Here is a 12,336-nt window from a genome sequence, read left to right on the forward strand (position 1 = left end):
AGATAAATTACATGAATAATTCATCCTGCCCTTGGTAAGGCTCCTGTTATGTGAATAGCAGAGGAACACCACATGTTTCATTTTTAAGTTCAGATCCTCTTCTCAAGCCGGACATAACCACACCAACTTTTTGTCAAGCCTGGTCCTGGGATCTGGCTGTAGCAGTAATTGAGTAAGATGAAGTCGTCTTTTCCCTCCTGGTGCTGTGCCTTCCTATGGAAGTCACCCTTCCATCTCTCCGAGTGGCACATCCGCTGGTAGAGCCAGCACGATGTTTGGGATAATCCTCACTTGCAGCCGTACAGGTATTTTCTTTGTTGCCAGGTAGTTACTTGTGCAATCACTGTTTCTTTACACACATACATTCGCATACACATACACACCACCCCCTTCTTAAAAACACTTGTGGCCTGTTTACAGATTTGAAGCTTAAGGATTCCCAAAGCATGCTTTCTGGATAATTAGTTTTACTGTAGAAGCAGTTTCCAGTCATTAAGCGTTAGCAGTGTTCTTGTGCCCAGAATATTCCCATTCCATTTCCCCTCCAGGCAACTGAAGGTCTTCATTTTCGCATATAAAGACATTATTCGTGGCCATCAAGAGCTATTTCTTGGTAATAAACCTCACTTACGTTATAGGTTAACGAGTAGATGGGTAATACAACTACCACACAGCCTTGTGTCCAAAAGCAACCATTTGGAATAAAGATCTTTATTTGAGGGAGATGGCCCATACTGAAGGTTTATCTTTTGAAGTCTTACAGTTTATTTTGAGGAGTGTAGTGAAAGCACAGGTCATGAAATACTAAAGATGTAAAGTCCCTGTAATTGTCTGCTAGTAGCAAGGGAATCTGCACTACACTCATGATGGCAGATTTGTAAAAATATAGACCTAATAAGTAAGAAAATTCGTCTGAGATCTTAAAGTTGGCTGAGAAAACAGATTTGGGAAGAAATATAAAGGTGTCAATGCCTCACCTCAGACTATTGACTGTAATCAGTTTTGGCTTCCTGCGTCATCGTAATTATGATTAATTTTGAAGTAATTGCATGTCCTTTCAATTCTGGCTTTTGTTTAAAATAGGAAAATTGAATACATATTAAAAAAAAATTTTTTTTTAAAGGTTGGGGGGGGCGCCTGGGTGGCTCAGTCAATTGAGCATCCAACTTCAGCTCAGGTCATGATCTCGTGGTCTGAGTTTGAGCCCCGTGTCAGGCTCTGTGCTGACAGCTCAGAGCCTGGAGCCTGCTTCAGATTCTGTCTCCCTCTCCCTTTGCCTCTCCCCTGCTCATGCTCTGTCTCTCTCTGTCCAAAATAAATAAATATTAAAAAAAATTTTTTTTTAATGGGAAAATTGAAGGGTGCCTGGGTGGCTCAGTCAGTTAAGCGTCCGACTTCGGCTCAGGTCATGATCTCACAGTTCGTGAGTTCGAGCCCCGCATCGGGCTCTGTGCTGACAGCTCAGAGCCTGGAGCCTGCTTCGGATTCTGGGTCTCCCTCTCTCTCTGCTCCTCCCCTGCTCATGCTCTACCTCTCTCTCCTTCAAAAATAAATAAAAACATTTAAAAAAAGGTTTTTTTAATGGGAAAATTGGAGGTTAATATATTGGGAATTTTAATCATGCATTACTGAACCCACTGTATTTAAAAATGGCTTTTTCCCCCCCAGAACCTGTAAGTTCAATTCTTGGGTAAACAAGACCCAAGTTTAAACTTTTGGAAAGACTTGTTCAAGTTTTTTAACATAGATTTCAAAAAATTCAGGGCTCCACAAATCTAGCTAAACTAGAAGTGCACAGAAGCCTTTCTTTGAGTTGACAGCCTTAGGGTGCATCATCTTTATCTTATTATAATGATCTCTTTTCTGAAGGATTGAAAGGAAGTGGTTATTGCAAATCTGTGTCTACTTTTCTTTCTAAACTCCAGTGAGAGCTCTGAGAACATGACTCATGATTCATACAACTCAAGGTAAAAGCATAAATTAAAAAGCATAAATTACGTTAGTCTTCTGTGTAGAATTTGTAGGAGTCTGACTTTCTGTCAGGAAACTCTTAGGAACCTAACTTAGTATGCCACTGTAGGTTGTAATTTTCATGTCTGTCAACAAGACATTCGGAATGTTAGAGGTTGTGGGAGGGTATCTCTTGTCAAAATCCAGTTCGTTTTAACCTATCAGAAGGGAATCTAAATACCTGTTTGGCTTGAGTCAGAGTTTCTCATCTGGAAGTGACATAGAAGAATCATAAGATTTTTGTGTACTTTATTCAAGTATGCAGTTTGAGACAGAAAAGCATATGTTTTGGGCCACTTTTTCTTTTTTTTTTTTTTAAACATTCAGTCTCCTCCACCCCTGCAGCAGCTGTTTGTTGTGCAGTCTGGCACTTTAGGCGGATCTCTGTAGCTGCTGCTCTTCTGAAAGCTGCCCCAGTTCTACACATTGCATTCCTCACAATTTCTCCCTGTGCCGAGATGGTGAGGAGATCTTTGTTTTCCTAAGTATGAGGGCCTCTCTGATTCATACAGTTGGCTCAGTCAGCTTCATGCATGCATCATCCCCAGGACAGACATTTCTCTCCCCCAAGAGATCCTTCTTCACTGTCCTCTAGTCCAAGTCAGGCAGCTCCTGCCCGTTCAGTTTGATTTCAGAGTAACTTACATTTCCTTTAATGGTAACAAGGTACCTGGGGGCATGGTAGACTTGCTTGATCTTGCCGTTCCATTCATCCCATCCCTTCTTTTGTTAATTCAGTTAAAGACAGAGTGGATGGCACCATATCTGTCTTCCAGACAATATCAGGATATACTGTCTCAAGACAGAAAGCTTACCAAATATACTTGAGTAGACATTTTTTAGAAACCAAGAACCTTTTTTTATTCTATCAAGCTGGGCTCATTAAAGTTTGTCTACACTCCTTGTCCTAAACCTAGTTGTACTTTCCGAAATGCATCGTGTCCCTGCTGTAAAGATTAGTCTCGTTCTTTTCCCAGCTAGCTTTAATTCTATACTGAAAAACAAGCCAGAAAAGGAACCACAAAAGCCATTTGGCAGGCTGCTATTTCTCTGTCGGTTACCATGGAAACCGTGATGGCTGAGTTGGGGGGATATTAGATAATAGCAGGAAGTTTGTGATGTGCTGGAGGTTTAGATGCCAAAAGCCTTGTTTTTGTAGCACATTATGTATGGGTAAGCTCTGTCTTTGATCAGCCGAATCCTAAAAAATATCCACCTCAGGGTGATTGAGTTGAGGCAAGTTCAGCATTTCTGTAGCCACTTCTCTCTCTAACACCTTCTGAAGAATGTGAACCTTATTGGTAGCACCAGAAGAGATGGTTGGAAAACCACTTCCTATGGTGGAGGCTCTGAGAGTCCCCAGTGAATTGGAGTTCCTACTACCTATCTTGCTAATTGATTTTTTGCCCACTACTGGGAAGAGTGGAGTATGAAAAGGTCAGTTTGGTCATAAATACTGATATTTTTCCAGAACCTCAGAAGAAATGAAGATCTTAGAATCCAAAATACTGTAATACTGACTAGCTTAAATTTGAAAGGTGACTAAATTACACTGTGCAGTATTTCATGGAGCGGTAACTGAACCTCCGCTTTAGCACCCCACTGCTGCTGGCCCAGTCATCCATATTGCTTTTTTTTTTTTTTTTTTTTAACTTTATTTATTTTGAGAGTGAGAGAGCGAGAATACGAATGGGGAAAGGACAGAGAGAGACAGGGAGAGAATCTCAAGTAGGCTCCGTGCTCAGCATGGAACCCCATGAGGGACTCGCGCCCACAAACCATAAGGTCATGACCTGAGCCGATATCAAGAGTCGGACAGTCAATCCACTGAGCCGCCCAGGTGCCCCCAGTCATCCATATTTCTTAATCAGCCCCTCTTCCGATTATAGCATCTATTCTGAGGAGTTACAAGAAATACTGGAAAGAAATTGTTAATAATCATCGTTCTTTCAATATATCCCTAAATGAAGTCTAGAAAGTCAGTTTTTATTTTTTGTATCTGTCACTGATGGTAAAAAGCACCTATCTTCCTCATTTATATCTCTTTTTTTTGCAAATGGGGTGATGATTGGTAGCTACTTTATCGGAGCAATAAAAAAGTTACCCCATGAAAGGCACGATGAAAGTTTTTGCAATAATCAGTGAATTTTTAAGCTGTTAAGAATAGTAGATGCCACAGTGACTTTTCAGATGTGGAAAATTGGAAAAGGAAATGAGTAGTAGTGAAACCAAAATCCCAAGATTCCCTTGGCCTGTGAAATGGAGTAGAGGGAGACTCGCAGGGGGTGAAGTGGCCTGTGGAACGGGAATGGTGACTGAGTTTTTGAGCTGCTATCTCTAGGGCTAGTTAGTGGTTTGGAGAGAGTGAGTGAGTGGGTGGGTAGATGAAAATGTGCATGTTTGAGCAGATAAAGCTAAGTAGTTTTAGTAAGACTGAATTATCTTCAGACTTGAAATCCCATAAGAGTTGGAATCATCATTTGCTGCCTTGGGGCCTTGTCTCAGTTGGAATCCATACCCTCACTGCCACTGGGAAGAATTCACTTTTTGCCAAGGACCATCTAGTTTTATAGTGCCACCAATGGTCCTTTTAGTCTTGGGAGAACAACCTTTTCCAAAGTGATTCATCAAATTTGCATGTGATTAGGAATGGGGTCTGCTTCCAAACTTGTCTTTTTAAAACAGTGTCCCAATGTGAGAATTTTTTCCTCCCTTTGCCATACTCATAAAAACTATTCCTAACCCTTCTGGTGATGTTCTCCTCTTTCCCAAGTGCAGTTTTCATGGTAGATGACTGCTTAGCTGGGCAGAAGAGAGCTGAGGAAGGAGAAGGAGGCCCCACAGCAGAGCAGAGTGAGCAAGCGAGGAGCAGAGCAGGTGATAAGATGGGGAGAGTAGACAGGGGCCAGATCATGCAGAGGCTCAGGAGCCTCAGGAAGGAGCAGATTTTAAGTACATCAGGAAGCATGGAAATGTGTTAAGCAGAAGAATGACATGATCTGATGGATAATTTTATAAAAGTCAGTTGCTGCTGTGTGGAGCCTGGACTAAAAAGGAGCAAGAGTGGAAGCCAGGAGACCAGTTAAGAACTTTTTATACCTTGTGCATACCTGGGACCAAGGCAGAGAAGGACAGAGGTGGCCAGGTCAATGACATGAGCTCAGAGGAACAGGGATTTTTTTTTTTTTTTTTTTTTACATTTACTTATTTATTTATTTTTGAGAGACAGAGACAGAGACAGAACACAAGCAGGGGATGGGCAGAGAGAGAAGGAAACACAGAATCCGAAGCGGGCTTCAGGCTCCGAGCTGTCAGCACAGAGCCCAACGCAGGGCTCTAATTCACAAACCGCGAGATCATGACCTGAGCTGAAGTCGGACGCTCAACTGATTGAGCCCCGCAGTTGCCCCTGGAGCAGGGATTTTTAAGAGAGGTATGGCAATAGTGGTCTGAAATTGTTAATGTGGATTATCTCCTGGCTCTCTGGATGGGACAGACAAGATCACTTTCCACATGAGAAGTCTTCAGAGATTTGAAATCCTGGAGATGGCTAGGTTTCAGTTAAGACAGGCAAGTCAAGGGAACGTTCAGAGCACATGAGGTTGGGGATCTAAGGGTGTTTGCTCATCACTGACTGGGAATTCCAAAGGACATAGTGCACAGGGGCAGGAAGGAGAGAGTTTGGGGAGGCGGTGGGAAAGGGGGAGTTGTGTCTGATCAGGTGATGTCCCGGAACGGGTTGGGAATGAGTTGTCTTGTTTTAATGGATGACTAGAGAACCCTGCACTTTTGCTAGTGACTGAGGTCAGCTGGATGTCAGACATGGTGGAATTTGTCCTCATATGCTCTTAGAGGAAGGAGAACATTAGTTTCTGTTTCTACAGTCTTGGGGGTGGGGGAGCTCTTTCAAGATAGCAGTTTCTTTAAGTTGCATTTCTTGGAAATATATTGCCAAGAACGAAATCATCATTTCATGAAGTCTTCTGATTTTAAATGAACATTCAGTGTCTCTAGAATGACTGTAACAGTAAGTGTAAAGCCATGTTTATTTTTGCCGAAATTCAGTACCTTCTTGCCCCCATGCTACCCCCCAGTACTATGTCAGCAACAAAGCTGAACAACAAACGCTGTCAGCAGGCATTTCACTCCATTTGCCTTTCAGTGTGTCCAGTCCAGAAGGAAAGGCAAGAGTTCTCATCTAGTCTGATGTACAGTGCTAAGTTTTAGATGCCTGCAGAGAGAGCCTCCGTTGCATTGAACAATTGCCCAGACCTCCCAAGCAAGAGGTCAGGAGGTCTTAATGAACTATTGAGATCACTGGTCATCCCTGGGATAGGGTGATTGATTGCTCATACCAGTCCCTCATGCTTACTTCGTATTCTCACACACCTCATCAGAACCTTCCATGGTAAATCAGTACCAAAAATCAGGAAAGAGTTGGGTAAACACCCAAAGATTTGAATCTGGCACAGGAGTTTAAAACCGGTTTTGAATAGATAACCTTGGCGATTTCAGATCTATGCTCTTCCAGCAGCCTTTTACTTTTAGCAGATCTTATTTCAGAAAGAGCTGCTTTTCTTTTTAAAGTAATGTATTTCAGATCAATATTGAGGGTGCCATCATTTAAAGCGTGGTTTGAGTCAGCAGAATAACTAGAGATGACATTGTCGGGTCCTAGCTTTATTCTCTTTCCATAAAAAATAATATTAAAAAATGATACCACTGTGAACAGTAAGTCCAGCTGTGTTCTTGTATCAACACTGTAGGAACAGTTTCGTATTCCAAATACAGCTGCAAGTTTAGGTGATCCATGAAGCAGTCTAGAAGCCAGCCAGGTTCTCAAAGGCAAGGGAACACCACAATTTGATTGGGAAAACAAGCTGAAAAAAATCTTTAAAAAAGCAGAGAGGGAAACTTTATTGGCATAGTCATAAGTTGGGAGATAGGGCAAGTAAATGGACAGCTGGCCCTCAGCAGGTTAAGCAGCTGTAACACGGGCTAACATTCAGTTTTCAATAATCATTTCAGTCTGCAAAAAAGCCTTAATCATACTTGTCAATCAGTTCTACCATGTATCTGATCCTTGGACCAGAAAGCTGGGGAAATCTCTTTATATCTGTTACCATCTTGAGAAAACCCTTTGCTTGACTCTGCAGACGTTCTTACTTACATCTGGGGTGGTTTTGGGTTTGTTCACTTGCTTTTGAAGTACAAATTCGGGAGTAAGTTTTCTGTCTGCAGTTTCCCTTTCCTTACAACTTAATTCACTCTTAAAACACCTGTTCTATAGATCCACCCCACCACTTTGCTAATATACAGATACCATTGTCCAAAAAAGCCTTTTCTCGATTGTCATTCTGTTCTTCCTTGTAATATCCGTATCCATCACCTCACTGCTGGAAACTCGGCCATTTCTTAGCTCCCTTTTCCTTTCCTATTCTCACACTTTTCTCATTGCTATTTCCATACCTTTTTAAAGGTTTTTCCTTTACATTCAGCCTCTAAAGTGTGGATATTCAAGATTATCTTTGATTCTGTTATCTTTGTTTATATGAGTTTTTAGGAGATTATAAACTGGCAATAGATTGTAAATGCCATATGGGCAAGGTCAGTTTCTGTCTTATTATGTCTCCAGGATTTAGCATTTTGTGTGTGTGTGTGTGTGTGTGTGTGTGTGTGTGTGTGTGTTGGTTATATAAGTTAATAAACAAGATTTCACTTGCTCTTATGGCTTCAACTGTTCCTTCTTTGGTGGAGTGACTTCTGAATCTCTTATCTCCAGCTTTGACTTTTATCTCACTTATACATCACATGTACATATTCACAGGACATTGCCACCTATAATAGCACATGTGACTTGACCTGAAAATATAAAATCAGATTTATTGTTCTCTCAGAAAACTCCACAGTTCCATCTGCTAATAAGTCCATTTATGTTCACAATACCACTGTTCTCTTGGTCAGGTTCACGTGTAAGTTATTTTTAGTTCTTTCCTGTTCTCTTAATTGTTTTAATTCCCAGATCTTCTTAATTTGTTCTTGAATCCCTCCCCTAGTGGCCATCTTTATCCCAGGCTCTTTTTACCACATACCTAAGGTACTGAAATGTCTTTTAATTTCAATCTTCTCTCCCAGTTCTATTTGATGCCCAGATGCCAGCTATTTTCAGGAATAGGTCACTCACTCTCTCTCTATCTCCTCTCTTCTCTGTCCCACAATTACTAACTGAGCACCTACTATGTGTCAGGTGCTATGCTCAAATCTGGGGATATAGCAGTGAATATGACAAGTATGGGGCCTTTCTCATGGAGGTCATAGGAGCTAGACTACAATCAAATGAACAAAGAGCAACGATCACAACTTAAATAGAAGGTGGGAGACTCTGTGGTACTGCTGGTTTGGACTAAGGTGGTGGCAGTGGGGATGAAGAGAAGAGGATGAACTTGAGGCATGATTTTGAAGGTGAACCAATAAAACTTGCATTTCTACTTTAGAGGTAAGGGTAAGAATCGAGAGTGACTCCCAGGTTCATGGCTTGAGCAGTTGGTGGGTAGCTCTTCGGAGGAGGAGGAACAGGGACTTTTGCATTTGATTGTGGTCTTGTTGAAGGAGGATTCATAAATGGAGTTAAGAGTTCTTCTTCTACATGCTAGGTTGAAGAAGCCTGAGACTTCCAGTGGGAAGTAGGCCATTGGCTGTATAGGTCTGTGGTTCAGATGACAGGCCTATGCTGGAGACGTCATCTGGAAATTGTCAGAATAACAACAGGAAAGCGATGATGATAAATAACAAATGTGTAGTGTTGACTCTGTGCCTGGCCCTGTTCTAAGTGCTTTATATTCAATCTTCCAGGAATCCCATGAAGTCGATACCACTATTATCCCTGTTGTACAGGTGAGGTGGCTGAAGCATCCTGTCAAATCACTTAGGCAGTGTGGCTCAGACAACTGTTGAATTGAGTTAGAACTAGTAATGTAGATAATATGGAAAGCTATGGAATTGCACATCATCATTCAGAGCAAAAGAAGAGCAGAGAGCCAAGATTGAGCTCACTGCTTTCATCGCTCTGTTTTCCAACTCAGGAGCCTTTATTTGCTCCTACTGGAACAAAAGATAAAATGTCAGTTCCTTAGCCAGACTGTCAAATCTTTACATAATCTGTGCCCAGTCTGCCCTGGTGTCTTGCTGTTCCCTGTGTGATCGCCCCATCGTGCGAGGTCATCTCTCTGCTCTCCCTTGCGCTCGCTCTCTGCCTTCTCATTAATGTGCTCCTCTCCGGGATTCAAGGGCCCACTGTAGCCTTGAAGCCTCCAGTGCAGAAACTAATCATAGTTACTGCATGTCAAGGGCTTCCTGAGAGCTCGGAAAATGAGAAACAGGTTGCGGGCCCCCACTTTGTCCTTTCTGCTCATTTGCGTTTGGTTTTATCAGCATCTTCTTGGTAAAATGATGGAAAATTTTCACATGAGTAGCTCATCGACTTACCAGGATCGGGATCACTTGAAAAATCAAAGGTCTCACTGTAGACTCAGACCACTAACTCGGAACTATATTTTGCTTTCAAGGGCCTTTTCTCCTTGAGTTGGGTCGCTGAAATTAAGAATGTGTGCCTGAAGTGACATGTGTGTCCTGAGCTTTCTGTCAAGCACTACCATGTGGAATGGCGAAGCAGGATCAAAGAAGCCCAGCGGATCATAACTGGCCTTGCCCGGGAGCTTCCAGGCTAGGTAGAATGACGAGACGTGGGCATAAAAGGGGTCAGGCGATGGGTCCATCAGCAGCACGGCTGGGCCACTCCTGAGGTGAATCTGGTTCTCAGACTTGCTTATGCTGCCCAGCATTTGAAAAGAAATGGTATTACTTGCCAAAATTTATAACTCGGGAGATTTTTCGTAAAAAATCCCATTTCTTATCTTCCCTGGAAAACCCAGAAAATCAGACAAACCTGAGGCAATGGTGAGCTGGAGCTGCAGAGTGGCTACACCTGTGTGTGCAGGCCCGTGCTCTCCGGTTCTCCGTGGCCCCCGCTCCCCGCTCCGCGCTCCGCGCTCCCCGCTCCCCGCTCCCCGCTCCCCGCTCCCCACTGTCTTGTGTCCTACCGCCACTCCTCACTTATGCTGCCTGACCCTTGCGGTTCAGTCCCGTGCCTTGTAATTAGAACGGGAAATATTACAGAATTCCAAAAGGAGTAGACATCACTTTGCAGAGCACAGTGGAAGGAATAGAAGCTTTAGAGTCCGGCAGATCTAAATTCAAATACTAGCCCTGCCTGCCTCCTGTCAGTCTTCTGCCTTAGAGATGTGCTTTCCCTCTAGCTCCTTTTGCTTATGATAAAATGGGCAATATCACCTCCTTCACAGGGTGGTAATGAGCATTAGCAATGACGTACACATAGTTCCTGACATGCCTGGCCCCTGGGCAGCATACGCTGTGGTTGATCCTATCCAAAAGTATTTGGAAACTTATAAAAAGAAGCCTGGGGGAAATAAAAGCACCAAATTCCAGATAGATTAAAGAGTTAAAGCTAAAAAAATGTAGACTCTTTTTTTTTTTTTTTTATTAACCAAAAAGGAAATGTAGTTGTATGTTTAACTTCCCTCAGGATGAGAAAAGACTTTCTAAGCATAAAAACCATGAAGGAGAGCCAAAGAAAGGTCAGAGTTGACTCTAAAAGTTTTTGAGCTACTCTACGTTAAATATCATAAACACAGTTAAGGGACAAATAGCAAATGAGAAAAATATTTGCAGAAACTATGACAAAGGGTAAATATCTCACTATCTGTGGTTACAGATCAGTAAGAAAAATACAACATCCTGTAGAACAATGGACAAAGAACGTGAGCAGGGAGTTCACAACAGAATAAATGCAAACAGCAAATAGACATGTGAAAAAGTGTTGGACTGGGTTAGTAATTAAAGAACTCTCTGTTTGAATAATGAGTTGTCATTTTCCCCCTAAATTTTTTAGGGGAGGATAAGTACTGCCGTATTTTCCTGATGGAATTAGAAATTTCCACAACCTTCTTAAGAAAGCATTTTGGTACAACAAATCAAACTGCTTTAAGGATCCAGTAATTCCACTTTTGACAATATATCCTTAGAAAAACACCCAGAAATGTTTTGCCCAGGATCTACTTCAGTAGCCTGCCTACCTGCCCCCCTCCTTCCCTCCATTCTTTCCTTCCTTCTTTCCTTCCTTCTTTCCATCCATCCATCCATCCATCCTTCTTTCCTTTCTTTCTCTTCCTTTCTTTTCTCTTTTTTTCTCTTACTAGTACCGGCATATTAAAATCTCAGTGTCTAATAGTATGTTCCTCACTGCTATATTCTTAGCATTAGGCACAGTGCCTGACATAGGTGGTCAAAAAATATTTGTGAGTTTGAAGAAGGAAAGATATGTTCATATAAAGGAATATTATAGAACCACATTTGTGAATACTGTACCTTTAAGATGTAAACACATGCTCACGATATAATGATAAAAATGTAAAGTGCGTAATTATATTTATACAGTGTTTCCTGGGCATGCATTGCATGAATTCTGGATAATAGGATTATGTTTTCCTGGTACTTTTCCTCAGTCATTCCCATATTTATTGATATGTGTGATAGCATATTTCAAAAGGGCAAGACCACATAATCCTCTTTATAGAACTTATCAGAGAGTAGGAAGGCAGACATTGAGCCAGTAATTCACAAGTGTGTCGTTTACTTCATTGAACTTGTGTTACTCTTACAATAGGAAGAAAAACTATGCTGCTGCTGATTTTCAAGCACTGATGGTTGCTTATAATTTCTAATTAGGATGAGAAAGGAGCGATTCCATGAAAACTCTATATAGAGCTTGTAAAATGTGAGCTCAACCTTTCCAATGGAAAAAAAAATGTTGCGGTTTCCTGTCTGTTGGATAGTTAGTAATGATAGAATGATAAATACACCCAGATTTTTTCCCCTAAATACCATTTTTCTAAAGGAAACTAGGGAGGCTTGTGTCGGGAGGTGGAGGTGAGATTGTAGAACTTTGGGAGGGCCCAGAAGACCTTGGGAATCCTAATCAAGTGTTCAGATAAACTGGCTGTGCTTGGCAAAGATGGAGGGAGAGTGTTGATCATAATTAATATAGAAGTATATATTTTTTGCTTTATCTGCTTGTGAAGTTTTGAGTGTGTGGAAAACCAAATCATCAACAACAAAACCCACCTCGTAGACTGATTATAACCCTAAACGCCTCTTTTTTTAAGTAAGCTCTGTGTCCAGTGTGGGGCTTGAACTCACAACCCTGAGTTCAAGAGTCACATACTCTACTGACTGAGCCAGCCAGAGCCT

At 41.8% G+C, this 12,336-nt stretch overlaps 1 protein-coding gene across 4 annotated transcripts in view; it reads left to right on the forward strand.

The window, feature by feature from the left end:
* ALKBH3 (alkB homolog 3, alpha-ketoglutarate dependent dioxygenase) overlaps positions 1–12,336 on the forward strand; it is a 32,430-nt gene that overhangs the window by 15,892 nt on the left and 4,202 nt on the right. Inside the window, exon 9 of one of the 4 annotated variants that reach the window (XR_006193595.1) lies at positions 9,576–9,812. The exons of the other annotated variants lie outside the window; for them this stretch is intronic. The gene's annotated coding sequence lies outside the window, so the exon portion shown is untranslated. The remainder of the gene's footprint in view (positions 1–9,575; positions 9,813–12,336) is intronic. 4 annotated transcript variants of the gene reach the window in all.

Source organism: Panthera leo, chromosome D1, assembly GCF_018350215.1.
Source record: "Panthera leo isolate Ple1 chromosome D1, P.leo_Ple1_pat1.1, whole genome shotgun sequence".
NCBI classification, from domain to species: Eukaryota; Metazoa; Chordata; class Mammalia; order Carnivora; family Felidae; genus Panthera; species Panthera leo.